The 27189-nt window shown below is 51.5% G+C and overlaps 1 long non-coding RNA gene across 2 annotated transcripts in view; it reads left to right on the plus strand.

Moving 5' to 3' along the window:
- The window catches only part of LOC116667942, a 67409-nt gene extending 52842 nt beyond the window's left edge, over positions 1-14567 (plus strand). For both annotated transcript variants that reach the window (XR_004324943.1, XR_004324944.1), the window contains one exon: positions 441-14567. This is a non-coding gene — a long non-coding RNA (uncharacterized LOC116667942). The remainder of the gene's footprint in view (positions 1-440) is intronic.
- The last annotated feature ends 12622 nt before the right edge of the window (positions 14568-27189 follow it).

Consider the following 27189-nt stretch of genomic DNA (forward strand, 5'->3'; position numbering starts at 1 on the left):
ACTTTGACAAGTGTGAGGATGATGGATTTGGCAGGGGCTGAGAATGGGCACAGGCCAGGGATGAGTGCTGTAAGACCAGTTAGGAGGCAGCTGTGTTGGCTCCGTGAGAGATGGTGAGGGTCTGAGCCAAGAGGGCAGATTGAATGTGATGGGGACAGTGTCTGTTGCAGAGGTACAAGGGAGTGGAGTAGCGAGCACTTGCCGATTGATTGGGTGTGGAGTGAGGAAGAGGGAGAGTCAGGGACCCCAGATTTCCAGCTTGTTGATACTCACTGAGACGGGAAACACCGGAGGAGGGATAGCATCTTGGGAAGGAGGATGAATTTGGTTTTGGACTTGGTGAGTTTGAGGCATCCATGGAACATGCAAGGAATGGCTTTTTCATTCCCTCCCTCACTCGTTTATTCACTTATTCATATTGAGCATCTCCTGTGTACCAGGTGGATGCTGCCTTCCTGGAGCTGTCAGTCTAGAGGAGCATTCAGAAAGTTCTTCCTTATGCCGCGACTCCATCTGCTGAACATTTACCCACTGGTCTTCTTCTGCCCTTTAGGACCTCGTAGGAGCCTACCCTCCTCCAGAGAGTAGAGATCGGTGACTATAGTTCCCTGCATCACCTCTGGTTCAGGGAATCTGGAGCTGTGGAGAGAATGTGGACTTTAGAAAATTGTACAGAAATAAATTTTAGGCTGAGCATCTTTTTGTATGGTCTCATCTATTAAGTGGGTCTCATAAAACCTCTTTCCCAGGCAGTGATGTTTTGGAGTGGGTTCCTACTGGCTTGTAGAACTGATTGAGGACGTCCCTTCCCAACTCTGTGTTCAGTGACATCCCGCTGGTAGCTCAAAGCTGACCACGGAGGGGATATTTACACCACAGAAATTGACAAATACTACAAATCAGGGGTCTTTCTTTTCTTCCAGATCTTGGTTGATAAATATTTAACCAGCATACTGCTGCTTACAGAGTTATGGGTATGGTGATGGGTGTTGAGCCCCAGGCACATGCTTGGCACACAGTAGGTGTCATAAGTGTGATTACCTTCTCCTTTGACATTTCCTTTTTTTAGGAAATTCTACTGTTTCCCTTGCTGGGGATGACAACTCCCCTTCAGTCAGAGCCTTCTCCCTCTTCACAGACAAGGTGGTTCTGATGGAAGCTGCCATCTTCTTACTCCCCTTGGAGTCACAGAGGGGTGGAGTCAAAAGGATGAGGATTTTGGAGTCTTATGAATCTAGGTTTGGATCTTGGCTCTGCATCCTGCTAGCTATGTAATAACCCTGGGCAAGTTATTTAATGGCTCTGAGCCTCAATTAAGTCACCTGTAAACTGAGGATGGACATGCCTCCCTCATTAAGTTGTTGTGAAGATGAGATGAGGTCATGGGTGTGTGGGTGAGCAAGGACCTGGCACCGAGACGGCAGTTTCACCAGTGCCGGTCGCCTTCCCCCGAAGGGTCCGGTGTGGACTTGGGTACCAGCTCTGACCAGGGGAGGTGGGGGAAGGAGAAACTGGGGCCGCGTCCTTGGGAAAGATGTTTTCTGGTGGAACATGTAGGCCGGGAGAGGCTGTGGGCTGTAGGACCTTCCAAATGTATTCCGAGTGCAGTGGAGGGGAACTCCCCGGGGCCACGGTTCACGCTTGCCGGGCCCTCACCTGCAGATCTGCAGATAAACTCCTCTCATCAGCTCGGATCGTAGGTTTCTGGGGCGGCTGTGGCAGTCAGGGCTGCACTGATTTACCACCCAGCCCCGAGCAGATTAAATCACCCAGAGTCATTTGAATTTTACCCGGCCTTGTCACACAAATCTTAGAAACTGCTGTCTGGCAGGAAACTTTCTCTGTACTTCTTGCAGGAAGTCTCAGAGCTCTGGAAATTCAGGTGAATGGGAAGAAGGAGGTAGTGCCTGGGGGGTTTCTGCATCTCCAGGTCAGGTTTGAGTTGGGGAGTGAAGAAGGGAATGTGGGGTGTGTGTGTGCGCGAGCATGTGTGTGTGCGTGTGTGTGTGTATGTGTGAGAGAGAGTGACAGCAAGAGAGAACTTGCTGTAGAGGCCTCTGGGGGCAATGTCATCTCTGGCTGTGTGATGTAGGGCAAGTCACTTAACCTCTCTGAAACCCAGAGGATTATTGTGAAGATCAAAAGAACTAGGTTGTATAAAGCATTTTGTAGGCTTTAGTGAGTTCTGTCACTGCTAACTGGGAAAAATAGACAAATGACTATATAAATAAATTAAATATGGCTGTGGTTACCATGTATTGAGGAGAGAGTGAGGGCCCTGGAAGCTAAAACGGAGGGGGAACAATATCAGAGTTCTGGGGCTTGACTTGAGTCTTAAAGGAGGACTAAGTCCCAGGAAAGTGAAGGGGAAAGGGCTGTAGTGTGTTCAAGATCATCAACACCCCATCCACCTCCAACAGTGTGCGTGTCTGGAGCTGGGTCCTGGTTGGTTTAGCCGGTCAAGATAAGCCACTCCCTCCCCAACCTTGGCACATTGGCTGGCTGTAAACCAATCAGTACACACATCCCTCTGGTCATAGGGAATGGTTTTGGTTGGCTCAATCAGGCAGAAGCTCAAAACTTTTGCTAGATGGCTGGAAAAGACATCTAATTTCTTTTTATCTGGATTCAAATGAGAAAGGATGTAGTCCTAGTTCCTGGTAGGCCTTTGGTGACTAGGAACACAACCTGAGACTCCTGTCAACATAGAGAGGTGGAAAGAGCCTGGAAAATCACAGAAAAGTGGCATTCCAGCCTTGATCAAACTGAGCCTGAAGCCTGTGGCATCTGGACTATTCAGTTAAGTGCTAATAAATACACTTTTTAAACCAGTTTGGATTTCATTTTTATATTTATTGCAACTCAAAGCTGATACATGGGCTGATGGAGGGAACTGAGCTGGGAGTGAGAACCAGCTTGGTATTAGGCAGCGGTTAATGAGGAGAACATTTAGGCTGGAGTAAAGTGTGGGCAGTGGTGTGTGATGGGCGGGGGTGGTAGGGGGCTATAGGAAATAAGACTGGAAGGAAGTTTGCAATTGAATGATGGAAGGACTTAGATGCAAGTTTAAGAATTTGGACTTGATTCTGTTGGCAATAAGGAATAACTGAAGATTTGCAAGCAGTGGAGGGGGAGGCATAGAGTGATGCGAACACGGTGGTATCTTGGGAAGATAAACATAAGAGTGGAATATAAGTTGGATTGGAAGGAGAAGCTGGGGCCTGAGACTTGAAAAAATATTATCATTTACTGATATTGCACATAGTGTTTGTATTATCTCACTTAACCCTTATAGCAACAGCTCCGTTTTTTTTTTTTCCTTTTAAATGGCATTTCAAAGATCTTGAGGAGTAATGCCATTTGATCGTATAGATACTAAATGATAGTGAGGACTTGAACACTGGTCATCTGACTTCAAACCCTGTCCCCTTATTCCTCACGTTTGTGATAGCACAGGTGACCAATACCGACCAGGCCAGGAGAGTGGTCAAGGGGCTGCAAAAGATGGAGCAAGCGACGTTAGGCTGATGAAACCCTAAATATATTCTTATTAGATCCAGAAAGTAAACCACGATAGTTGTTATCCATATCTTAAAAAAACGCTTTTCCTAAAGTGCTAGACATTGTAATTAGACAAGAAGATGAAATAGTCAATATTGAGGGAGGAGAAAAAAAATAGTCATAGTTGACAGATTCAATGATTATCTGGAAAATCCAAGCCAATTTCCTAAAAGAAATTGGAAAAAATAAAGAATTTAGTAAAATAACCTGTTACAAAACAATATATACAGAAACTGATAGCTTTTCTGGTTATAAAATGACCCTCTAGAAGGTCAAATAAAAGGCCTCATTGACAGTGTCAAGAAGAAAACAATCACAAAAGTAGCTGGAAATAAACTTTACGAGAAACGTATAGAATTTACATGAAGAAACCCACAAAACTCTTCTGAGGGCTACAAAAGGGGCTTGAATAAATATGACATATGCTTAGTTCTTGGACGAAAAGATTTAATACTATAAGGCCAATTCTCCTTAAGTGAATGTACAAAATTAAAATAGGTCGGTCAAGACCCTAACAGGATTTTAAAAAATTTGACAAAAATGATTATAAAGCTAATCTGGAAGAATAAAAAATGAACGTAGTCAGAAAAATTCTGAAAAAGAAAAATGATAAATATTTACTCTATCAGGTATTAAAACATTTTATAAAGGCCAATAATGAAAATTTCTTCTGTAAGAACCACAGATCATTGGGACAGAACAGAGTCCAGAAATGGATCCAAGTATTTAAGGGAATTTTATGTCTGCTAATGTTTCAATGGAGTCGGGAAAATGTGGGCTATTTTATAAATGGTGTTGGGAAAACAGGTCAGCAATTTATGACACAAGATAGTTTTCTACCTCAGTCCAATGAGATCAAGCCATGAAGAGCACAGAAATACAAATATGAATGAATATTTTGGTCATTTTAAGATGGGGAAGGTCTGTCTAAGCATGACATGATATCCAGAAATCATAAAAGAAAATATCGGCAAATTAGGATTTAGAAAATTAAAAATTTAAGTACCTCAAAGATCATTAGAAGAAAAGTAAAAACAAAAACAAAAACAAAAACAAAAAAAAAAAAGAAAAGGGAAAACATCTGCCTTAGACAAAATTTAATCTGATCTCAGAAAAAAAAAGTTCAATCTGATCTCAAATGTACAAAGCACTCTTACAACTCACTAAGAGGTAGATATCTCATTAGACAAATGAGTAAAGGACGGGAACAGGCAATTCACAAAGAAAATGATTACAAATGATTGAAAAACGTAAAAAGATTGCCATTTACTCACATAGGTAATGTAAGTGATGTCAAAAAAAAAAAAAAAAGAGTGTTATTTGCCTTCTGATTTGGCCAAATGTTAAAACCCAGGGCTGGCAAGGCTGTGGACAGACAGATGCTTGAGCACTGTTGTTGGAAAGTCATTGTAAGTTTTCTGAAGGGCAGAGTGGCACAATTAGAAATAGCCTACCCTTATCACAGCAACCTCATTTGTGGGATGTTCTTCTTAGAAGATAATTGCAGAAAGGAGCAAAGAGTTAGGCACACGGCTATTTCTCACAACACTGTTTATGAGAGTAAAATCTTGACAACATTCTAAAAAATCAATAGAGACCCAGCTAAATAAAGTGCGCTACATACATGTAGTGGAATACTATGAAGTAATTACAATAATTTTGCAGAGCTCTATTTATTGACATAGAAAGATGTCTAGGACATATTGTTGAGAGAGAAAAAGCAGGTGTCAGCGAGAACAGTATGTATAATACAATCCCTCGTCTATAAAATTATATACATAGATCTCTGTGCGTATATATGCATAGGGATATGTCTGAAAGCCTGTTCACCAAAATGCTTGGAGTGGTTATATCTGGGAGGGAGGATTTTGAGAGATTTTTAAACTTTCTTTTTCATACTTTTAAGTGTGGGTTTGATTTTTTTCTTTTCAATAATGAGGATATAACCTGCTTTTCCATCAGAACACATAATAAAGCTATTTTCAGTTTGGAAATTAGGTAAATATTAAACAGGAGGAATCAGCACGTGTGATTTCATGGCTGTGGAGAAGGACTCAAGACGCAAGCCCGAAGTGTGATCCTGGAGCCTGGAAGGTCAGGCGGGGAGGGAAGCCCAGGGCAGGAGCTGATTCTGGAGGGAGGAGGAGGTACTGGGTTCTCAGGGCTTTAGCTCATGGCAGTGGCTGGTGGGCTAGGAGGCTGCAGAGGCGAAGGGGGGTGGTCTCTTCCCCAAGGACAGAACTGTAGATGAGATCTTGGAGCGAGGGAGTGTGTGCATCTGAGGAGCAAAAAGGGCTGAAAATCAGGCCCTGGAACATGGCCACGTTGGTGAGTCGGGAGAAGAGACAGGATGAGTCATCAGGAAGGGGCTACCAGGGGCACAAAGTGCCTCTGAATTCCATGGGGGCAGGAGTGAATTTCCAGAGAAAGATCAACCATATCTAAGACTGCAACGGCACTGACATCAAGGAGAGGGCACAGGGCTTGACAGATAGGAGTTTGGTGAGCTTGGAAAGAGCCGCTTTGGTGGGAGAATGGGGCCATTCATGGTGTGTGTGGGACCGGAGGAGAGTTTGTGATGGGAGGAAGGAGGGTGATGGCTTGGAAGAACAGACTTGAGGGACAGGGACAGAGCCTTGATCAGGGATGGCGATAAGCAGCACGTGTGCCTCCTGCCCATCCCCCAGCACAGGCAGGCATCACTAATCATTCTGCCGAGCCCAGATGAAGCCTCAGATTCTTTCTCCCAACATCCGGGCCAGGGAGCCACTAGCAATCAACTGGACTTGGCCAAGGAAATGAACCTCTTTTTCGTGCCTGGGCTTGAACACATACTTGGAAAGTGATGGGATGGCAGGCAGACATGGAGGGGGTGATTCAAGGTGCTGGAGAGAAGAGGCCTGAGGCAGCCAGGGCCTCCAGTGCAGGTGTGTGGATTACGGCTTCAGCCCAGGGATACTTCCGGGTCCGGAGCCCAGGGTGGTCAGAGTGCTCTGTCTGTGAGGCCGGGGTGACCAGCTGCTAGAACACATTTATGCTCTGGGTGATGCTGTGAAGAAGCCCGACTGTGTGTGAATTACTGGTTGGTGCACAGATATTTGGGAGCCCACCATGGCCCACCATCTGGCTGTCCAGGGAAGGCATAGCAGGGACCCCACTGTCTGGAACACCTGGCATAGAGGGGGCCTGCCTGTGGGTCCCAGCTGTGAGGCCGGAGGACAGGATGAGGAGTTGGGCTTCCATTGTGGCTTACTGGGAGGACTTTTAGGGAAGACATTCGGTGTGATTCAGCTGCTGTGCCTCAAGTGGTGTTTTGATGGCTCCGATGGGAGCACTCGGTCCTAGATTTAAGAGGTGAAGTCTCTTCTGGACTCTCGGTGGCCAAGGCTTGCCTGCAGCAGCAGAGGAACACAGCCACATGGGCAGAGCTCACTTATAGGAAATGCCCAGGATTGGTTGGGGGGGGACCCAGGCTTTACGCTCGATCTAGGAGAAATTCAATGCTTGAGGGAGCTCAAGCCAAGGAATTAGACGTTTGCTGTTAATCTGAAGAAGCAATTGTTTCCTAAAATGTGCTCCTTGGAATTCTAGTTTCCTGAGGTTGTTCCACAGAAAAGAGTTCTGTGAGCAAATATGTTCACGAAATGCAGCACCCCTGCCCAGGGCCTGTGAGCACGGTAAAGGCTCTGAGAAGTCCTGCACTGAAGGAACTTTAAGGTAGATTTCTGCCAGACTCGATCGATCACAGAAACGTCTTCAACTTAACACCAATTTACCCGCTGCAGGACTAGTTGCTGCCCTGGGGCAGTGGGAGTGACATGTCCTGTGTGGTCCCCAGGACAGTGTTTGGGCCAATGCGAGGACATTGCAAAGAGGCCAATTTTGGCTCCGTTCAAGGAAGAAGTTGGAAACAACCGCAGAAGTTTTAACCATGGAAGAGGCAGTGGAGGAATTCCAGTCTCCAGAGGCCTCAAGCAGAGTGTGGACCTGTCAGGGATGCTGCAGAAGACAGCCAGGCTCCAGTGGGTGTCATCATTGATTTCTGGGATTCCATGAGCCCGGCGAAGGGGCCCTTCTGCTACCCAGAGGTGGGACTGCTCCCTTGGAGCCTGTTGCCTGGCTCATATTGCTGCGTACCCAGCTGAAGATTACTTGGGACACTTGAAATGAACAGTCTGTGAAGGTAAGATGTGAACACATAAATATCCTCATTAAGCCCCAAATACACATCCCAAACTTTACAAAACAGGAGCGGCAGCTGGAGACGCCCACAGCCCTAATTGCTTTTCTGTACTAAGAGAACATCCTCTCTCCAGCACTGCTTCTTCCATTCATTTAGGTAATTACTGGAGGGAGCCAGCTGTGGCAGACTGGCGGGCAGAGGCGGGTTTGTAACACCCTTGAGTGAGCACCCCCATGAGGATGGGCTGGGATGCCGCAGGGAGCAGGGCATGAGGATGGGAGGTCGTCTGCTCAGCACCTGTCCTGATCCCAGTGGGCCCAGACTGAGCGGCCGGTACAGGATGCGTCACCTCCCAGGGACACGACAAGCATGACTCAGGGCAGCAGGAAGGAGCCAGGGCCAGGGCCAGGTGTGGGGATGGGAATGGACGGCAGAAAACAGCTAATCATCAACTAATTGCTCCAGTGCCTTCTCTGAATCTCTTGCTGAGCTGGGACACTGAGGCAGATGGGTCCACCTCCATGCTGCCCTCAGAGCTCACAGCCCTGGGGAGGAAACACGGAAAGGAAAGGGTTGGTATTAAGGCAAGCTTTCAGAATTGAGGGTACTGAGGATGGAGAGATGGATTCTGTCCTGGGGAAAGGGATCAGAGAAGACTTCTTGGAAAAAGAGACAGCAGTTTGGGCCTTAGAAGGGAGTGTGACCCAGGGAGGGCAGAGTCACCTGCCGTTGGCGTGTTTCCTTCTGCAAAATGGGGTCAAGGTTACTGTGGACTTCTGGGCCCTAGGCTCACATCCAATTTGACCCCTTGCCTCCTGGTCTCTAGTAACCATCCAGGACTCATGAGGACCCTCTTGAGATTTCTTTTAGGGAGTCTCAAGCATGGAGTTCTCAGCTGGGAGCCAACCAGGATGCTGCCATGGAGACCCGGGTCTGGTTGGTTGGTCAGAGTGGACACCCTGGATCAGTGGGGTTCGAGCCTCTCCTCACAGGGGCCCCAGGGAGGGCTGTGGCCCAGGTGCTCTGCCCACCAGGCTTCCCGTGGGTGGCAAGCGAAACTTTTCTTCCTGGTTCTCTCCCAGCTGCCAGCTCCATTCCCCCAGCCCCAAGTGGCGGCTCCTTGGGCCGGAAACAATGTGCTTTCTCCACGCCTGGGAGTGGAAGTCAGCAGTTTGGCACCGTCTGGCTGGCAGCCTCCACCGGCTTCCTTTGGCACTTTATTGGCAAAGGCGGTGACATTTCTTTCAGTTGGGTGGGTGGAGCTGTTATGCAAACTCCCGCTCTCCTCATTCGCCAGATGAATATTCATGACTCAGGCAATCTGTACCAGCCAGACTTCCCTGAGGGCGGCTGCTTTTCTTCTCTTCCCCTCTCTTTTTCTCTCTCCTTCTCTCCTTCCCAGCTCTTTGGAAAGCTGGAGTGCAGCTATATTTAATTTACAAATACGGAGTTCTTGAGCTTGCCTTTTGAGGTGCAGGCTTGAGGGGAGGAGGTGCTGGGAGTGGGAGCAGTGGTTGAGGGATTGGGTCCCTGACCTTGGGCCTAGGGGTCCAGCACCTGGGCCCCAGCTCCTGGGATGCTTCTGGGTCCGGGGCTTCCTTCTTGGGACCCTCACGCTGGCAGGGGCAGCAGCCTGTTTTACCTCATTCCACACTGGCCCCCGAGGTCAACACAGACATTCCGAGGCACTGATTGAGGCTTTTCTGCTCATTGCACAGGCCGGGCCCCACCAGTGCATCACTGACCCCCGTCCCCTGCCTCCTGTGCCCCCCTGTTTATCAAGGCACACCCGGACCCCGCTCCAAGCCCCAGACCAAAGCCCGGAAGGCAGTGGGGCGTTTGCTCATCACAGCTTTCCTAGAGGGAGTGGGTGCTGACTCAGGTCCAATTCCCTGGGGACACACCTGCTCCCTTACTGAGAAGGATGGCTACCTGGCTTCTTTTGTCTCTTCCTCAAGAGGCCCCAGAAACTCTGGCAAAGGGGTCAGAATTTCCAGTATTTGCCAGGGAATTTGGCCTCAGCAAGGATATGCTCGTGTACGGCTTGTGTGTGTGTGTGTGTGTGTGTCAATATTTACGCACAGCTTAAGTGAGTCTGTATGCCTACATCTATGTGCAAGTGTTTGAGTGTGTGTCTGTATGTGTAAGGGCGTGAATGTGTGTGTGGCGGGAAGTCTGGGAATGTGTACATGTGTGAACGTGCCTCTCCTGTTAGAGCTGCGTGTGTATCTCTGTGGGTCTGGGAGGGTTGTGGGTGATGGAGCTCTTGGAGGGGCCGAGGCTTGTGTGTGTGTGTGCACGCGTGTATGCGTGACTGGTAGGTGTGCGTGTGTGTACGTGTGCCTCTGAGAGCCTGGGGGAGAGATAGAGTTCGTGTTAGGAGGCAATTCCCCCAACCCCTATTCCCTCCCAAACCTTTTCGTCTCCATCGAGGTGGAGGGGGACGCGAGGTGGAGGGGGACGTCCCCCGCCACCCCCCTCAGCAAGTGTTACAGATCCTATCCAAGGACGGGCACAGAAGGCTTCCCAGCACAGAGCGTCCTGAAATTACTTTATATTCCCCCCCCCTTTGTCTCATCTAATCAAAATAGCAGCATTAGGCTCCCCCATTCTCCTTGCCCACCACTCAGCCCTGGGGAGGGAGCGAGGTGGGCCATCCTGTCTGACCCCCTTGGTAAGCACCTTGTAGCCCCAAGCCAAAGAGCTGTCTTCCAAATCTCCTTCGTTCATCGGCCCCTGCTTCGGTGGCAAGAGCCAGCTGCCTCCCTGCCTGCCAGCAACTGCCAAGCTCTTCCAGACCCACATCCAGGCCCGGCCTCATTTACAAATATGCAAATTTGCATCTTTTCTGGTATGCAAATGGAGACATGACAAATAGCTAATTAGGGTCAAAGGAAGCACTCTGAACCAATTCGTTGTAGGGTCGATGACTTTCTGCTAGGAGGAGACTGGGTCCTCCTGCTGCCTCCCAACCCCATCCTGCCATGGCCCTGGCTTCCCCTGGCCCCCACACTCTGGCCTGTCCTGTCTGGCTTGGGCTGTGGACATTCAAAGAGCATTAAAACAGAAGATGCTTGAACACCAGTCCTACCTCTGACTCTTAGCTGTGGACTCACTTGGCCCAAGCCTCAGTCTCTTGCTCTGTGAAATGGAGCTAAGATAGTGCCTGTCTTGTCTCTAACCGTCCAGCCCAGAGTAGCGAGTCTCAGGAGAATCTGGATATAAAGAGCCTTTGGAAACTGTGCTGAAACTCCTCGGATAGGCACGCCACTGGTGCTCCTTCAAAGCACTTTCTGCCGTTGATTTCATTTAATCTTCAAATCCACCCTCTGAGTTTGAAGAATTAGATATAGTGACAGGACGGCAGTAGGTTTCATCCTGGGTACCAGCTCTGGCCAGTTATGAGTGGCTGCCCGGAGTGGTGTCAAGTCCAAGCCTGGAATCACCAAAAGAGAGACTACAATCACTGAGTGATGTCTGCTGTGAGCAAGTATTTGGATGTTGGTGGCTCATGGGCTGTGTATTTATTGACCACGAAAGATGTGGAATTTACAGCAGGAACCAGGGTTCTGGTGCTGCCTGCTCCCTTAAGTGAGTTACCCTTCCAGAGCTCAGCTTCCTGGTATAAAACAGGGAAAATAACACCTTTTTCTTGAGGTTATTGTAAAGATGAAACAGAGGAAGGTTAGGCAAAATCCTTTTGTCATCTGGGAGGTGATGGGTTTTTAATTGACGTCAGAGGAATAGGCATATTGTCCCATTTCAGAGGTGAGGAGCCTGAGGCCTGCCGAGGGCAGATGACCCGGAAAAGAAGAAGCTGGCAGCCTTGCCAGACAGGCCTGCACGGCGGCTGGGGCTGCCCCTCCCTCTGCCACTACAGGCTCCTGGCTCCCTCCCACCACCCCCGCGCTGATGCCCCAAGCGGGCCAGCCTTAACAGGTCCCACTGGCCTTGCTCCACTTCTGGGTGTGAAATTTGGCTGAGTTGGCACCTGGGAGAATGGGGCAGTTGCCATCCCGGAGCCTGAAGCCTGGACCAAGGCCAATGGGAGGACGAAGGGATAGTGGGTGAGCCTGAGCGCTGGCAGCTGGCAGGAGCCGGGCAGGAGGGGACCTGGCTTGAGGACAGCCGGCTCAGGGGTACGTGTGTGCGTGCGTGTGTATGTGTGTGACTGGCTGCTGGCAATGCCTGAGCATGTCGGCCAGTGTCTGAGTGTGCCTCTGTGCATGTACCTGTATCTGAGGATGCTTCTGGGAGCATGCGTCCTTATCAATGTGTGTGTATATGTATCGTCCATCAGTACAAGTATTAAGTGCATGTGTGTGTGTAGTTGTGCACACCAGTGTCAACGTGTGTCTGCGTGTCAGTGTGCCCCTGTGTACATGTGCCTGCACGTGTGTATAAGTGAACTTGTGTGAACGCATTTGTTGGTATTTGTGTATGTGTCTGTCCGTTTCTGCCTGTATCTGTCCTTTTGTGTATAACTTAATATCAGTATCAGTATCACATGTGCCCATTTGGTGCACGTCTGGCCACCTCTGCCAGTGTCTGTGGACATGGGTCTGCGTCTTTCTGTTGGCATCCACGTAAGCATCACTGTACCCCAAGTGTGTTTTTCCCAGTGCCTTGTGCCTCTCTGTATGTTGTGCACATCTGAAACCTGCCCACGTCCGTGCATCAGTGAGTGTCTCTGTGGCTGTGCCCATATTGCTGGTGCCTTTCTGGGTGTGCACATCCACCTATGAGGATGCTGGTATCTACCTCAGGATGCAGGCGCAGCTGTGTCAAGGTGAGCATGGTGGAATCTTCTGCATGGCCGCAGCAGTTCCAGGTCATTGCTTTGGTCCTTGTCCTGTGGCTGGAGCCTCCTGGACATCCGTGTGCCTTTGCTATGTTTGAAGGGAAGCTTTTCTCTCCATTTCCCAGGGTGCTGCCCTGGGCCAAATCAGGGCTTGGTACTTCTGGAGAAGGACCTGCCTGCCCTTTGGGACTGGTCTATTTCCCCCTTCTCCTTTTCCTTATCTTGTCTCCTTTTTTTCTATTCTTTCTTCCCATTCCCCTTCCTTTCTCCATTTTTTTCTCTCCCTCTTTCTTTCCTTCCTTTTTCACATTCACTTGAAGAGACCTGGACTTGGACAGCTCTGGAGGTGACAGATGAGACTTAGAGCCCCACTTCACCCTCTAGAGAGGGGCTCCCCACTCCCATCCCCAACGTGGACTCAGCCCCAGGGCCCCACATGCTCCTGGGGCTCTTTAAATTAAAGTCACTGCATCCCCCACTGCATTTTAATAATCACCCCAGCAGTAGATCCGAGTGAGAATCCATGACTTTTCCTCCTTCCCTCTGGAGGAGTCACCTCCCAGCTTTCCTCCAGTGCTGGTAAAGGGTGGCCCCACTACCTCCTGGAAGACATGCTGGCCTGGGCTTCGGAGCACCTCTGCCTAAATTCAAATGTCTGTCGATGGTCCCTTCTGCCATTGCTAGACCTTTTCTGGGATTGAACTTGGGGCTGCTCTCCCTCCTGTCTGTATTCAGATTCCATTCTCCCCTGGCTGGACCTCCCTGTTCAGTTACCTGGGTCCTTGCTAGGCCGCCTCACCCTGATATGGTTCCTCTCCTATGCTGGCTGTTAATGTCTCTTCTATTCTGTCCTGCAGGGACTGGGTCAGAGTCATCCCTGTCTGCCTTGGGTTCCCTGGCCCACAGCAGTGCTTGGAACATAAGTGCGGATGGATGATTCTGGTAAGAAACAAGGTGCCCCAGCTCATATCTTGCAATTACCAAAGGACTTTCCTCTTCTTATGGACTTCTTCCTTCACTGATGATTTTGGGTGGAGTTGAAAATAAAAAGATAGATGAAAAATTGGAATAAATATAAATAAATTAAAATAAAAATGCTTAATACCAATAAGTTTCACTGGAGCTGAAATGGAAAGAAAAGGCATGTCAAGGTAATGTGTCATGGACAATTCCAAATCAGCATGGCGTTTTCAGCTGGTAAGTGTCGTGATTTTGTTCCCTTCTCTGGGGGTCCATGGCTAGGTGTTCTCTTTGTTGGAATCCTGACCAGGCAGGCACTGAACTGGAGTGTGAAGAACTTGGGTTTAGGCTTGGATCAGCCTGGGTCGAATCTCTCACTGGCTGTGTGACCTTTCTGAACCTCAATTTTCCTATCTGTGCAATGGGGATAAAGGCCATTCTAAACAGGATGATTGTAAGGACAAGAGAAAATGGTGCACAGGACCAGGGGCAATGCCTGGTGTATTGTTCCTTCTTCAGAATACACCCAGAATCTAACCACTTCCCTTCACCTCCACTGCCACAGCATGTGGCTGGGCACCATCATCTCTCCCCAACTCCCCAGTGGTCTGTTCTCTACACTGCAGCCACAGTGGTCCTGTGAACATTTAAGCCACATCACATAACTCCTCAAAACCTCCGTGGCTTCCATCTCACCTGGAGTCAAAGCCAAAGTCATCACAGCCGCCTCAAGGTCCCACAGGATCAACCTCTCCATCTGTCACTGTTTCTGCTGTTCTCCCCCATCTCACGTCCTTCCAACCACCCTTCTATCCTGGCTGTTCCAGAGTGTCAGCCACATTCCTGCCTCAGGACCTTTGCATGTGCCATGTCCGTTGCTGGAACACTCTTCTCCCAGATATCCCCCTGGCTCCCTCTGTTGATCCTTTCAGTTCTTTACTCAAATGTCACTTTCCCCATGAGTAACATCCTGCTCTTTCTGATTTATTTTTTAAACTATGGTACTTATCACCTTCTAGTGTACCATACCATACTTTTAACTTTATTTTCTATATTGCTTGTCTCTCCCTAAGAGAATGTAAGCTCCTTGAGAGCAGGATTTTTTTGTGTTTCTGCCGTCTGGAACGGTGCTCAATAAATTTTTGTTGAATGAATGAACTGCTTGTCACTTGGAGAGTCCCAAAGCATAGGAGTGGCTGTCTACCAACTCAGGCAATCAAAGGTTACCATGCTCCTGTAGCTCTGGATGAGGGTGACTGTAGCATCACTTTATTAGCAAGGCAGTGGGGATGCTCAGGAGGAAACCTGCCCCATTGTCCTCCTACTAAGGGCAGCCAGCCCAGGAGGAAGCACCCCTGTGCTGATTCCTGACCCAGCCTGTGAGTCAACCGCGTATCCTCATGGGCCAGCCAGAGGCCAAGGCTACCTGTTCCTTGGCATTCTCCACCTTTTATCTCCATGCACCATGGCTGCAAGTATGTCCAAAGCCAAGGTAGTCTTTCGTGGAGGCTTACACTCAACTGGGACTCTCTATGGGAGTAAGGGTATTCTCACTAAGGTAGGTAGTCCAGCTGGGCGCTGGGAGGTTGAGGGAGGCTCAGCTTGGGGAGGGGCATGGGGTGGGCCTCAGGCCTGGGGAGCAGCACAGGCAGAGCCGAGCATGGAGGATGTCCCTGGTGCGCTGGGGAAGAGTGGGCAACAGGGTGTGGCTGGAATGTGTCTACCTGACCTGGCAAGAACTCCCAGAAGCTGGGACTGGGTCTGAACCATCTTTGCCTGCCCTTCTAGAACAGTGTTCAGCCCTCAGGAGTGCCACCAATGTCTGCTGGATGGTCTGGGTGCCTCAGGGCTCTGAAGAAACACGGTGGTACAGACCAGACCTGGGGGCCGGTCTGGGTCTTACCCACCTTTAAAGTAGTTCCTTTACCTTGTGCGCTGCTGGTGGGAATGTAAATTGGTGCAGCCACCGTGGAAAATAGCATGACGGTTTCTCAAAACACTAAAAATTGAACTATCAGATGACCCAGCAATTCCACTCCTGGGCATATATCCCCAAAAAACAAAAATACTAATTTGAAAAGATACATGTATCCTAATGTTCATAGCAGTGTTATTTACAATTGCCAAGATATAGAAGAAACCAAAGTGTCCATCAACAGATGAATGAATAAAGAAGATGTGGTATGTATGTGTACACACACACACACACACACACACACACACTGGAATACTACTCAGCCATAAAAAAGAACAAAAAATTTTCATTTGTAGCAACATGGATGGACTTGGAGAGCATTATGCTAAGTGAAATAAGTCAAACAGAGAAAGACAAATATTGTATGATATCACTTACACGTGGAAACTAAACAATACAACAAACTAGTGAGTATGACAAGAAAGCAGCAAACTCAGTGGATTTAGAGAAAAGCTAGTGGTCACCAGTGTGAGGGAGGGGCAGCGTAGGGGTGGAAAAGTGGAAGCTACAAACTCTCGGGTGTAAGATGAGCTTAGGAATGTATTACATAACATGGGGAGTAGAGCCAATATTTTGAAATAACTGTAAATTGAAAGTAACCTTTAAAAATCACATGCAAGAGTTTTTTTGTTTTTTTTTTGAGAAATATTTCCTTCAAAGGTGAGGAGGAAGGGTTCTCCAAGAGTGGGAGATACGCCCAGGCTAGAATGACTTCCCGAAACCTGCCACTTCCAGGGCTAAAAGAAGCCTATAGCCCAGTCTCAAACAGGGTTTTTGAATGCATGAAATAAGATACATAGAGCTGCAAAGGAAACTCATTCTAACCAACTATAATTCTAACCATGGACCCCAGGGTCAAATGCTCTTGGAAGACAAATATTCCATTCTCTGAAAACAGAGCACTACCCTGGCTTCTCCCCTGCACACTTGATGGCAGGGGTGTAGGGAAGAGTTTGTGCCTATCTTTGCAGGGCTGCCCTGGTGGAGGGAGCAGCCAGATCCTGCCCTGCCCAGGAGATGGTGTTTGGAACCCTCGGGGGGAGCCATCACTGTGATCCAGCTGGGCAGGCTGCCTGGGGGAAGGCGTGAGCGCCCCATTTTTGGAGGCAGTGAGCTGGAGAGGCCCATCTGCCAGGGATTCGGGGTCAGGATTGGGTGGGTAATTGCTGCTTGGGTGGGAGAGAGTTTTGATTGATTTCAAATCCATCTCTTGGAGATCTAGGAGGCAACCATGGCAGTCAGAGCTCTCTTCTTCACCAGTCCCTGAGCCAGCCACGCCATCTGGGGAATGAGAGAATGGCCACTTCCTCTGCTGGCTTCTGCTGTCTAGGCTCCTGCAAGGAATTTGCACTGGTGCGACTTCAGTTTTGCCTCAGAGTCAGCCTCTGGTCATGGTCTTTTAAAGACACTGAGCTTCAGGCTGGAAAGGCCTTTCACTATTCTGAGTCTTCCCCCCAAAACCGTTTCTGGACACTAGGATTGTAGACCATACCACCCAGCCTCCCCTAGCCATCTAGAGTTTCAGTTCTGAGCCTAGGAAGGGGTCCCTCCTTACCTCTGTGGCATCAGGGCCCTCAACAGAGCCCAAGATGTCTTTGAAATTGTCTGGGCCATCCCCCTGTGCCATGGATGGGGTAACTGGGGCCCAGGAGAGCAAAGGCTTAGCCCAAGTCACAGAGCCTCTGGGTGGCAGAGCTGGTACCAGAACATCAGCATCAGAGGCGGCCCAAGGCCAGAGAGAATGCCGTGGGGAGTCCGCCTTGGGTCCCTTTGACAAACACATCATGCTTCCCACCTAACCTGCCTCAGTGGGTGGGGAGCCGGGGACTGGTCTATTAGCTTTCTGCCGCCGTCCCCCGAGGATGCATTTGTCTGTTTTGCATTTTTTCCAGGCTGTCGTTAGACTCCTCCTGGTCCTGGGGGGAGCGCGGCAAAGAGAAAATGTCAGGGCGACACACCGCCAAGATAACATTAGCGAAATATCAAGTCCTTTATGATGTCAGGAGGGATTCCTTCCCGCTGCCGAAGCTGCCTAATGACATCATAAAACAGGCCTTCGGCAGCGGCAGCCCCCCGAGCCATCAATCAGGCCTGTCTGCCCAGGGCCGGGCACGCGGGGTGTGGGGGTGGGGTGCGGGATTTTCAGCTCCAAGGAGGCCCCAACACAGCCATTCTGTGATGAGCTGAGGAGTTGAGGACATCCATGGCCCCCTGAAAGTGTCAGCCCCCTAGGGTGGTGCCCCCTCATGGCTGGTCTGGGCCCCGGGGCAAGCATGGCTCCTGAGACCCCTGGGAGATTCCAAGACCGAGTTGGCTGCCACCAGCTCGGGAGGAGGCTGAGCAGTGGTGCTGAGCAAGAGGAGGGGCCTAAGGCCAGCCTTCCTCTTCGCTAATGTTGGGGGCAGACTCACACCTGTCTGGGGCATCAGGACAAGGAGTCATGACACAGGATTCAGATCCAGGAAGCCTTTGACTCCTTGGTGGCTGGTGTGTGCTCTGGCAGGTCCTGGGTTTGCTCCTGTGTTCATGTGTCCATTTATCTACATACCTGGGGTGTCTGCAGCAGGTGGACGGGTGGGTCGCCCATGTCTGGTTTGCCTCGGTGTGCATGCTCACGCCTGTAGCCACCTGCCTGCCTCTGTGTGCGTCTGTGTCTCTGCCTGTCCTGAACCTCCCCGTGTGTCCACGTGCTGGTGCTTATTTGTGTCAAACGTCTGCAGATGCAGGCGAGGAGTTGCGGAAGGGGATAAGCGGGACCAAAGAGAAGGGGGCAATCCCAGAGGGTGAGTGGGAGCAACGGGTGTAAGTGTACCAGGTGCCTCTCTCCACCCTTGGCTGAGACCTTTGGATGTGGATTAGAATTACCAGGGAGACTTAAAACCCTACCTGTGCCCCCGTCTTACCTCAGATCAATGAAATCCAGATCTCTGGAACCAGGGCTCAGATGTTGGTATTTTTAAAGGCTCCCCAGGCGATTCTAAGTGCAGCCGGGGTTGAGAAACAGGGTGTCCAGGGCCTTGCTACACCAAGTGTGGACTAGCGCCATCGGCCTTACCTGGGAGTGTCTAAGGAATGCGACTATCAGCCCCTTCTCAGACCTCCTGAATCGTAACGGGCATTTCCCCACCATGGTCTGTATTTTAATAAGCTCCCCAGGTGATCAGTGCATCCATTACAGTTTGAGGAATGAAGCAGTGCTCTCAATTGCTTCTGATCTGAGAGTTTCTGGATCAGTGGACACCGGTGGGCCTAGGAATGAGCTTTGCGATGCACATGCTGCCGATCTGGGGACCATGCTTTGAGGACTCCTGGCTGAGCTGTGGTGCGTGAAGGAGGCAGACAGAAGGGGAAGGCAAGGGGTGTGAGTGTGGGGGGTACGAAGGTGGAAGGAAGCGGGGAGGATGTCTCAGTCACCCAGGAAGATCTGTTCCCACAAAAAAGTGTGGCCTGTCATCCTTTTAGGGCCTGGATGTTCCCGACACAGGGACCAGTTCAGGAATGAGGGTTGGAAAGAGAACAGGAAACATAAGCAAGTCTCCAGAGAACTGCTGGCGTTTGTGTCCCCGTTCTGATCCCCTCCTCTCCCCCCCAGTCTGTTAAGAAGAATCCAGGGCTGGCCGCTTCCCTGGTTCCTGAGACCCCCTGGCCGGAGAATCAGGCTTTCTTAGAGCCCAAGCTCATCAAAATGCCCACCTGCTTTCTTGGGGGTCCTGCACACAGTGGAGGCTGAATGATTTAGGGCAGCCACATACCTGGTTTGCTTGGGGCAGCCTTGATGTATGACTCTCATTATTTCATTTTCAAAAGTTGCCTGATAAATTGCATGGTTTCCCTATTGACAGTGGTTACTGGAATCATTGAAGTTTGGTTGAGGTGGAGGTGGGGAGGCCCAGAGGGTGGGGTGGGAGGTGACTAAGGGTGTTCCTGAGGGGAAGTCCTCTGGGAACCTGCCCCCCATCTCCCTCCTCCTGGCCTGGCTTCCTGCGGGAGGAGGGGAGGGAGAGTCCTTTGCAGGACGCCCAGCGTGGGACAGGGTTTAGCCTGGTGGGTGGAGATGATGTAGCGGGGAGCAGACCTCTCTCCCATGGGGCAGCCAGCCCTGTCTGTCTGTCCTTAGGGTGGGGCAGCCAGAGGTGGGGTGGGGTGGGGTGGGGGCAGCTGGAGACAGGCAAGCCAGGCTCAGCAGCAGCCCCGTCTTGCCCCAGGCCTGATCTGCGGTACCAGCACCTCTTCTGCCTCCATCTTCAGGGAGTTACCTTCGGGCTGGGGGAGGAGATAGCGATCAGCCAGAATACCAGAGGTGTGAAGCAGGCATGACCTCACCCAGGGTGTGCCCGCGCTCTGAGCCCTGTCGGGCCATCCTCCCCGCTGCTCCCAGGCACCCCCAGGCCTGGCTTAGAAAACAAGCCTCAGCCAGCAGTGGCAGCAGGGGCGTCCCTACGCGCTGGGCTGGGTCTCAGCCAGGGATCAGACCACCCCCCTCTGGGAACAGCCTGGGGGTGAGTGCCTGCCAAGGTCTCTGAGGGGACCCCAGCCCCCCTCCAGCTCCCTGGGGGCTGGGGTGTTTGGAAAAGTGTAGGGAGGGAGAGCTGAGGCTGGAGAGAGCCATTCAGTACTGAAACTGGGTGCTAGACCGGGTGGTCCAGGAAGAGGGGAAGTTGGTATTCCTCAGTGATGGAAGGAGCTTGAGACTCATCCCCAGCTTGGGAGGCCCAGGAAGAGGAGGTCCAGGAGTGTGGGCCAGCCGGAGCACCCTGTGTCAGGCGGCGTGCCGGCCAAGAACTGATTTGAAAGCCAAAGCCCGAAAAGCCCGGAAGAGTCTGGGAAGTATTCACCAAGCCAAGCCAAATATGTTAAAACACCTCTTGGTAACTTCAGATGAAGCCCGGAGATTCACACTGTGATAAGATAGGCTGTCAAGGTCGAGTGGCTGACTGTGGGCTCCGGGCGGAGGCTGGCCCCTCAGGAGATGTGGGGGTCCTGGAAATCCGTGGGCCAGGTCTCTCGGGGAAAAACTCCCACCCCCCAGCCCCCGAGTGACTACGCAGAACTGAGAATAGCAGCAGTGGGAACTGGTTCTCAGGCTCTGGCTGGGGGCTGCCCACACCCCTCCCACCGTCCTGGGTCTGTCCTGTCCTTCTGCGGCCCCCACTGTGGCTTGTGAGCCCGCTCAGGCTCACTCCTGCTCATCCCACCCCCATCGTCCACGGTCTACAGCTGCGCCCACTCCCCATCTACCCACACGTGTGTTCAGCACCTCTGTGCACAGCCCACACCCACACCCACACCCACACTTGTAGGGAGGCAAGTGGGTCTCACCCAGGACTGTTGCACAGACAGCCACTCGAGACACCTTTGCATAACGAATGAATGGACCCACCTGTGAGCTGCTGGCCTTTGCTGGCCGTGCTCCATGTCATTGGGCTCAGAGTCCCAAACCCAGCAGGGCTGATCGCATTCGCCCCAATGCCAAGGGCCACAATCCCACCCTCCAGAGAGCCTCCAGGTGGCTGCCTTTCCAGGCCTTGTGTTTCAGAAAGGCTGTCCAGAGCCCTTTCCTCTATGTACTTTTAAGGGACATGGCCGTGTATTGTCTGAGTTATTTATTCAGGTCAGCAAACATTCCCTGGGCTTTCCATGTGCCGGGGCCTCTGCTGAACTCCGCAGCCCAGAGGCAAGAATAACGGTGCTTCCAAATCACACCTGGGGCTTAGCAAGACCCTCAGGCTGGCTCCCGCTCTGTCCTGGGCTTCTGCCTTCCCTGGGCCCCTCCCCACCTGTTCACTCCCCCAAGCACCCTCACATACACTTTTCTCTGCCCCATACAGCCACCCCCCTCCTCTGTGTCATTCTCTCCCACCCCCTCGTTTCCTCCTTCATCCTGGCTTTGGATGGATGGCATTGTTCGTGTCCTCTGGTTCTGCGGCAGCGTGGAGAGTGCTGTGGAGATGCTCAGATTCCTCCCGGCATCTCCCACTCCCCTCTTTCCAGCTTTGGCTCTCGGAGATGCAGGACTAGGTGGAACCCACTGGGTTCTGGGTGAGGCTCTTGGCTTCTTGAAGGCCTGAAGGAGGCTGGAAGTGAACACAGGAAAAACAGAGGCATGGTGGGAAGGAAGGAGGGAGGGTGGAGAGAGATGAGGGGGAGAGAGAAAGCAGGAGACAGATAAGAGTTAGAGTCAGAGTCTGAGAGAAGTAATAGGGACAAACAGACCAGCAGAAAGAGATTCTGACCCCATCACCAGGCACTTCTGCAAAAACCATCCTCTTTTCTTAAGGGTGGACTTGGCTCTCTCAGTACGTGGTTGCATAGCCTTGGAACAGATCTCAGAAAGGGACCAGGGTCCTTCCCTGACCTCAGCTCCCACTATGCTGTGACAGGCTGGAGAGTACCCTGGGGGAGACCTTGACTGTGGACAGTGGCAGTGAGGTTCTTCTAGCCTGAGGATTCTCCCATCTCTGTTCCCTGCCTTGCTGTGGTCTTGACACCCTCAGCTCCAGCCTTCAGGGAGCTTTGTCAGCTTTGCAGGGAAATTTCGCAAATTCCCAGCAGCCTCTGGCCCCACCTCGCGTGGGCAGTCTTTAGTCTTTTCTCAGATGCTGGATCCAGGGGGCCTCCCTTCTTTTGCCCTCTGGTGCCAGCCAGGACCCTATGAGCCTCCTTCCTCTTGTCCTTGTGGGGCTGCCTGGGGTGAGAGTGGGAGGGGGAGTGGGGAAAGGGGCTCAGGGTGAACGGCCTGATCTCTCCTCCTTCCCAACCCAATTGCCAAAGAAGCTCCTGGACAGGTTCTAACCTGCCCTGTCAGCCTCCCTGGGCCCCTCCCCTTTGCTCTTAGCCTGAAGGACCCCTCCCCAGCCCTGGCCTGGGCCCAGGAGCCCTGCTGAGAGCCATAAGCTATCTCACGAACTCAAGGAAGGATGGTGACAGAAGTGATGAGTCCCTTTTTGTCCCCACAGCACCCACCCACCCCGGGACAGAGGGGCCCTGGCAGCCTCCAGCCTGGTTATCTGATTTGGGGGCTGATGGGGTTTCTAGTGGAAAACAATATGGTAATTTCAGAATGTTCCTGATTAGATGAAAATGATATTGCATCAAAGTTACTTCCTTAATTTATTCAGAAAATAACAAGAGAGAATTCTCTCCTAAGATCCTTAATTAAACCAGAGCTTCCACCGTGCAGGCAAAGCTGGTGCTGAGCTCCAGGTGTAGGGGACAAAGGCCGCTCCTGGCCTCATCTTCCAGGGGCTGCCCTCGGGCTGCAGGCCTGGGCAGGTCTCCATCCAGGCCCGCTGATTGCTCTGCCTGTGGGGAGTGCTGGCAGCAAGGGCACGGGATGAGGGTCCTTCCCCTGCAGGGACCAAGGGCAGGGTCAAGGGCAGGGTCATCCTAGAATCATTCCAGTCCCTTCTTGTCTATTCTGACCTCATCCTGTGAGTCCTTAGTGACCCAAAGCCACAGAGACTCAGCAAGCAGGGGTGGCAGAGCTGGGCGCCCAGTTCGTCTTCAAGATACAGAACAGCAAGATGAGCTTGGAAGATGCTGGTGGGTCGAGTTATGATCTGCACTTGAGAAAGTTGGCACACTCAACGGCTTAACTGAGGATAGTTTGATTTGAGAGGGAGGAGCAGGTTTAAGAGAAACAACAGAGGATGGTGAAGCATCTGGATATTAATAGGGAGAGGAAGCCGTGGGTATTCTTAGGACCGAAGGCACCAGGGAAGGAGGGACAGAGCGAGGAGCCACTTGGCTGAGCGGCGGCCATGGGCTATCACAGGCGGTGCCCGAATGCAGTCAGTCCAGGGAGAGGCGGGATGCGTTCCTGACCTCTCTTTTCCTGCCCTCTGTCTCCTGCTGGTGCCGCTGGATTGGACTAGAAGCCAGTGGATGGGGAGCCTGGGTGACACCCTTCACGTTGGGAGGCTCCTGGGGCACAGAGCAGGGCAGAAAATGGACCTGGGGGAGCGCAGTTGGAGAAAGGCCAGCACAGCTCCCGAGGTGATGCTAAACAACCTTCATTGTCTGACGCTTCAGACTTTCTCTAGCGCATTCTTATTCATTTTCCTTGTCAGTCCCCACAACAGCCCCAAATACAGATTTTTATTTCCAGGAGGAAACAGGCTCAGAGAGGTCAAGTGATATCCCGGAAATCACACAGAAGGGAGGCTACGGATTTAAATTCAGTTTTGCCTCATCCAAACCTCCCCTTTCCCCCTGAAATAGAGGCTTGGATGCATTAAAGTGATAGCCTGAGCTGGGTGTTATGAAAGGTTCCTGGTGTGAAAGGGCCCGGTCAGAAGCTTCTGTGAAGTCATGAGGGAAGTCATGCCTGCCACTCATGAACGAAGATCTGGAGTGTTCTGGGCACTTTGCACAGCGGACTGCAACAAACTACCCTCGAAACAAACTTTCTAATTCTGGTGGGAACTCTTGTTCCCACCACTGTGGAGGGCTGGCTGGGACCTGTTGGAGTGAGAGCTGAAAAAAGGAGACCTCATTGCTGAGCTGGGATCGTTTTGGAAGGAACTCCCATCCTCCCAGGGACCATCCCCATCTGCACACGGGTCTGCTGGTCACGTGGCACAGACTCACTCCCCTTTCTACCAGGTACCAGCGTGTAGGGGGCCAGGTGCTGGGTGGGGAAACAGTGGGGGGCTCCCCACTTTGGATTCTGATGTAGCAAAGGGGTAGAGAGGTAGAGACCGGGGCTCTGACACCGGCTGCAGAGGACCTCTGAGTTGGGGAGACTGGTGCATGTGGGTGCTTGTATGCATGTGTGTGTGTGGGGGGCTGTGTGTGCTCACAGCATCTGAATATATGAAGCTGGGCATATATGTGTGTGAGGATATGGGATAAAGAGAAGAAAAAGAAGAAGAAGATGAGAAGTTGGAGGAGGAGGAGGAAGAAGGAGGAGAGGAAGGGAAAGGGGGAGGGGAGAGAAAGGAAGAAGGGAGGAGGGAGGAAGGGTTTGTTAGGGTCATCAGGGATGAAAGGGGTCAAAGTCAAAGGAAGTGGGGCTTGGATGGGCCATGTGAGATAATGATGATGGTAATGGCAGTAGTAATAATAATAACAACAATAGCAACAACAACAATGATAATAATACTAGTGGCTAGCATTTATATAACACTATATGCCAAGTCTGTTCCAAGTCTTTTATGTATAAAGCCTATATATAGATATTTTAATCCTTATAACCAATTTAGGAGGGAGGTATTATTATTACCCCATTTTACAGCTGGGGAAACCAAGGCACAGAGATTTAAATATGACTAAATACTACAGCCAGGAATTGGGTCCAGGCCCAAATCTTAACCACCGAGAGGTCCTGCCTGTCAGACTTCTAGGTGTGGCTGGGGACTCTGCCTCCTGCGTGGGGCTCTGGACCGCGACTTCGATGCTCTATCTCTGTGTCATGCTCTTTGTTCTCAGCAGGACGTTTCTAGGGGAAATAGGAAGTTGATCCCAGAAAGCTTGAGTATCAGATAAGTGGTCCCAGCCCAGAGAAAGCAGGGAGATGGCAACGGAGCTTGGGTTTGGGAGGGCCATTCATTCTGAGTGGTTGGTGTATGAGGTGCACAGGGGTGAGGCAGAGAAGTGAGCAGCGGTGGTTTGTGAAGAGTCTTTGCAGGCCAGGCAGGTGTGAGACCTCCCTCCTACTGCTTAGCTGGTGGGAGCCCCGAGAAGGGTTTTACACAGGAGAGGGGCACGGTCACTGTAGAAGGCTCACTCTGGCTGCAGCATGGATTGGAGCGAAACGGTGGCAAGGAGGCCAGTGAGCTGAGTGATGCAACAGTCCAGGTAAAAGGGTGAAAAAGGTCGGGGCTTGGGTAGGGTGATGGGGAGAGTAGAGGGGATACAATGTAAGAGGTAGAAGCCTCAATATCTGGCTGTAGACTGGATGCGGAGGGGCATGAGGGAATTACTGAGAATGGCTCCTAGGTTTCTGGGAATCTGAGTGGATGGAGACCATGGGAGGAGAGCTTCTGCCACACCCATGGGCCCTTCAGGGGCCATGAGAAGTGACCCGGGCATTGCCTGGCCCTGGAGAGAATCCAGGGGTGCTCTCCTGATGGACACCACAGGCTGCGGAAGTTGGGGGTCAGAGGCATGGCCAGTGGACACACAGGGAAATGGGGGCTGGGTGGGTGCTGATTTCTCCTCAGATGTTTTTCATTTTCTTTCGGCTTTCCCATTTCTAAAAAACTCATGCAGGGGATTGTATGAGAAATGGAACTGTATACCATTCTGAAGTCTCAAATCCCAGCCAGGCCTTGTGGCACTGTGGTTAGAACTCTCATTCTACAGTCATTTTTCAAATTCCAACACCACCACTCTGGAGCTGTGTGTTCTTGGGCAAATCACTCCATCTCTCTGAGCCTCTGACAATTAGGGATCGTTACAGCACGCACCTCAGAGGCCCCTTGGGAAGATTACATCAGATACGTCACTACATGGCAGCTAGCTATGGTTATTCAGATCTGGGCCGGATGACACAGAACAAGGGCCATTTGGGCATTTATTCTTGCCCAAATCTCATAGGAGCCCTTTCCCCTTGTCTCCACCTTCCCCACCTGTAGGAGACACACCCATTCTTTTGGGACTGGGAGCTGGACAGTCTGTCTGTCTGTCGGACAAGAAGGAAGAGACTTTCTGGCCAGGGAGGGGCGCCGATGAGCCCTTCTTTTCTGACACCCTTCCTCTGCCAGCCCCCTTCCTTTCCCAATTCCCCAAGCCCCACATCTTTCCTGCAGTCCCGGGATGAGATGGCAAACCCAGACAGAAGCTGAAACTCAGATGCCCACCACCCTTGCCCAGACCCAGCCTCCCAAGACACTACCTGGACTTGCCAGTTCTCAGCATTCCCCTGGCTGCAGGCAGTGCCCACCTCTGCCCCTCGCCTCCCAGCCTCAGAGCAGTGCCTCAGCCCACAGTGGCCCCTATGGCCCCATCCCTGAGCAATCTCAGACGTCCCAGAGCGGGGTTTGGGGTCAGGGCAGGGCCCAGTGTCGCTGCAGACCCCTCCGCCTGGTTCCCCAGAAGGCATCAGGAGAAGACAGCCACTTCTCTTCTCCCCGCCTCCCCTGCTCGCTTCGGGGTCTGGGGGCCTGAGCCCTGGGCTGAGCTCAGCTCTTACCCCAACCCCAACTCAGAGAGTTTGCTGGCAGCAGTGTAGATGACTTTGGTGTAGTTTCTGTGGTTTAATAAGCTACAAAAACGACATTATTTTAAGCCAATCTGGATATAGCACAAAAACTCTCACCCCGTCTGTTCTGTGAAACTCAGATACCCTGACGAGAACACAGCTCACAACCAACTAATACAATATTCTACTGGGCTCGCTGTCAGCGGGCCCCACGCGGGCGCCGGCTCCCCGGAGGACTGCCCAGGCGCATCACTGCAGGCCGAGGAGGGAGGTGGGCAGCCTGGGGACCAGACCGGCGAGGAGGTGAATGGGCACAGGGACAGGGATGGGGCCCGGGTGGGAGCCTTGCTGAGGGGGGCCGCCTCTCCTCTCCCCAAGGAGCTGGGGCCGTCCGCAGCCCCTCTGGGCTCCCCGCCCCCTTCCACGGGGACTCGGAGAGGAGAGGAGTGTTTCTGGCCTGCTGACAACAGTTTCACTCCCACAACTTGCATATGTCTGATTCCGAAGCAGGGAAGTGTGTCCAACACACCCAATGCAAAGACAGGTTGTTGAATATTTTTTCTCTA

This window comes from Camelus ferus, chromosome 13 (genome assembly GCF_009834535.1).
Source record: "Camelus ferus isolate YT-003-E chromosome 13, BCGSAC_Cfer_1.0, whole genome shotgun sequence".
NCBI lineage: Eukaryota > Metazoa > Chordata > Mammalia > Artiodactyla > Camelidae > Camelus > Camelus ferus.